A 3516-nucleotide genomic window follows, 5' to 3' on the forward strand; every position below is an offset into this window, starting at 1 on the left:
CACTGCTACTTACCAGCGGGGTATCCTTGGGCAAGGTCTCCCATCTGTTTTCTGCAGAACTCAGATCCTTCATCAGTAAAAAGGACACAAGCAAGCCCAGTCCATTGGACAGGTGTGTCAATTACTGCCTGACACACGAGAGGCTCATAATAGTTCAAGTTGCTCTTCTGACACTTCACAGAACTAGAAGAAAGACATGTAATGATGACCCAGGGGAACCACACATTCTGTGTTAAAGACTTGTGCAGATACTTTCTAAAACACTTTATTTTCATGTGTAATTATTAGATTTGACAGCACTCCCTGTCACGGTAGCATCAGAACCGAGGATGCATTGAGAAGCATTGGAAGACAGGAAGAACCCGGGTGATCTGCACACAGGGTTCCGGAAACACACTGCTGTGGAGAGCAGCCGCAGGTTGATTTAAAGGCTGGTCAGCTTCTGTGGAGTATCAAGCAAGGCTTTCTGTACACCAGGTCTTGATATACCTTTTGCAAAGAAGGAATAAGTTGGTGATGGGTGCACATACTGACCAATGCACTAAAAGAAGAGAAGCTCACAGAGGCAAGGATCCAAAGAAAGAGGCCTGGTCCATATCTGGCAGGCAGGATCCTTTTCCATAACAGCAGACAGATTGCTCAGCTGGGGAGGAAAGACTTGTTCAGGCAGCCCTAGGAGTGAAGCATGGAGTTCTTCTGACTGAAGATGGTGAAGTCTACAGCCTTGGGACCCTTTGCTGGAGGAGTGAGCCTGTGGAAGTTTGTCCAGCCAGCCCTATCCTAGAAAATGCCCTGGCTGGGCATCACGTGGTCACAGTGGCAACAGGGAGTTTCCACAGTGGAGCAGTGACAGAAGGTGGGGCAGTGTACATGTGGGGTGAGAACTCTGCAGGCCAGTGTGCGGTCTCCAACCAGCAGCATGTGCCAGAACTGAACCCTGTCAGCATCTCTGATTCTGAGACCAGCCCTTTGATAGCAGTCAGGATTTTACAGTTGGCATGCGGTGAGGAGCACACTCTGGCATTGTCAATCAGCAGAGAGATTTGGGCATGGGGTACTGGCTGTCAGCTGGGTCTCATCACCACTACCTTCCCAGTGACAAAACCACAAAAGGTAGAACATCTTGCTGGCCCTGTTACTGCAGGTGGCCTGCGGTGCTTTCCACAGCCTAGCCCTTGTGCAGTGCCTCCCTTCTCAGGATCTGAAGCCGGTGCCCGAAAGATGCAGCCAGTGCAGCCAGCTCCTCATTACGATGACAGACAAGGAAGACCACGTGATTATATCAGACAGCCACTGTTGCCCCTTAGGGGTGACACTGTCAGAGGCCCAGGCAGAAAGCCACACCAGCACTGTCATCAGCCCTTCCATCGAGCCCCTGGAGAGCCAGGGAGAAGCATTTGAAAGCACTTCTGTGGAAGCCGGACTGCCCACTGCCCCCGACCTGCATGTGGCTCATGCTCAGACCACAAGTGGCAGTGCCATTTCCTCCCAACAGAACATCTTGGGAACAACTGAAGCTACTTCTGAGAGAGATGCACTGTCACGCCCCGACACCCAGGCAGTGAACGAACACTTGTGTGCACTGTCTGATCGCTCAGTCAGGGAGGACTCTGAGAGCTGTGAGAAGCCACTGCCATCTCAGGTATCTGCTCTATATTTTGTAATGTAAAGAAAGGTATTTCTGGAGTTGAACTGTGAGTTTTCCTTTAGTAACTTTGAAGTGCTAGAGCTTGATAGTATTTTTTATTTTCTAAGTTTGACTATACTGTTCCATGAGTCAAGGCTGGATAAGGAAAAATCCTGTAACACCAAATGATAATTTATGGGCTGGGGATTTAGCTGAGTGGTGCTACCACCTGCCTTACAAGCACAAGGACCTGAATTTGATCCCCAGTACCCCCCCAAAAAAATTGTAGTTTATGTTCAAGTTCTGGCCCTACGCAATGTTGAAAGATATCATGGTGGGCTTGTTTTAAAAGTTGGAAAATCCCTTTTTTCTTGCTAGTGTTTTTTTACTTAAGAGTATGGTCTCATAATGCATCCATTTAGCTAGAAATGCCTCAAGCTTGTCATTCTTTATGACAGAGTAGTACTCCATTGTATATATAAAAAAAAAAACACCACAACTTCATCTGTTCACCAGTTGGTGGGCATTTAGGCTGTTTCCAAGATTTAGCTATTATAAACTGTGCCTCTATAACCATGAGTGTGCATATGTCACTGTGGTATGATGCATTTAATTCTCTTGGGAAGATACAAAATGGAAATAGCTGGGTTGAATGGAACCGCTACTTTTAGTTTAGTTTAGTTTTTTGGTACCAGGGATCGAACTCAGGTCCTTGCACTTGCAAGGCAGGCAGTGGAACCACTAAGCTAACTCTTTGCCCTCTAGTTTTAGTGTTTTGAGGGACCTCCACACTGATTTCCACAGCAGTTGCACCAGTCTAAACTTCCACCAATAATGTAGAAGGTTCCTTTCTCCCCACATCCCCACCAACATTTGGTATTGGTTGATTTCTTGATAGCAGCCATTCTTCTGGGGTGAGATAGAATCTCAGGATTGTATTAATTTGCATCTTTTGAATAACCAGTGATGTTGAACATTTTTTCATCTGTTTACTTGCTATTTCTACTTCATCTGAGAAGTGTCTATTCATTTCCGATGCCCATTTTTGGACTGGGTCTTTAAATTTAGGAGGGTCTGGTTTTTTAAAAAATTATTATTCTTATTTTTTTTTGGTACTGGGGGTTGAACTCTGGTCCTTGCACTTGCAAGGCAGGCCACCAAACAGCTGAGCTAAATCCCCAGCCCTTTTTTAATTCTTTATATATTCTAGATAATATTCCTTTGAGGAACAGCTGGCAAACTTTTTTCCCATTTTTTGGTTGTCTCTTCAGTCTTTTGCTGGTTTCTCTTGCTCTGCAAATGTATTTTTAATAAGATGAGATCCAAGTTGTTGATTCTTTGTGATAATTCCTGTGCAATTGGGAATTTATTTGTAAAGTCTTTTCCTATACTGGTGTCTGCAAGAGTTCTGCTTGTCCTATCTTCCAGCAGAATTAGTGTTTCTGTTTTAATATTTAGATCTTTGACCCATTTTAATTTTGGTTTAGCAAATAGTGAAAGATATAGGTCTAGTTTTAATCTTTGGCATGTGGAAAGCCAATTTTTCCAGCACCATTTATTGAAGAAACTGTCTTTTTTCCAGTGAAGGTGTTTGGCTCCATTGTCAAAAAGAAGGTGGCTCAGTGTGTTTGGAGTTGCTTCTGCATCTTCTAATCTGTTCCACTTATACTCAGGTCTGTTTTTCTGCCAGTACCATGCTGTTTTTCATCAGAGTAGCTTTGTACTAATTTCAAGTCAGAGACTGTGATGACCCTGCCTTGCCTTTGCTGTCCAGAATAACTTCTGCTATTCTAGGGTCTCTTCAGGTTCCAAATGAATTTTAGGGTTGTTTTCTCTAATTCTATGAGATAATGCTCTTGGAATTTTGATTGGGATTGCATTAAATCTTT

At 44.1% G+C, this 3516-nt stretch overlaps 1 pseudogene; it reads left to right on the forward strand.

Moving 5' to 3' along the window:
- Positions 1 to 536: 536 nt before the first annotated feature.
- LOC104849192 lies at positions 537 to 1816 on the forward strand (annotated as a pseudogene).
- Positions 1817 to 3516: the final 1700 nt, after the last annotated feature.

The sequence above is a fragment of the Fukomys damarensis genome, unplaced genomic scaffold, assembly GCF_012274545.1.
Source record: "Fukomys damarensis isolate Sample0158 unplaced genomic scaffold, DMR_v1.0_HiC HiC_scaffold_4, whole genome shotgun sequence".
In the NCBI taxonomy this organism is placed as follows: Eukaryota; Metazoa; Chordata; class Mammalia; order Rodentia; family Bathyergidae; genus Fukomys; species Fukomys damarensis.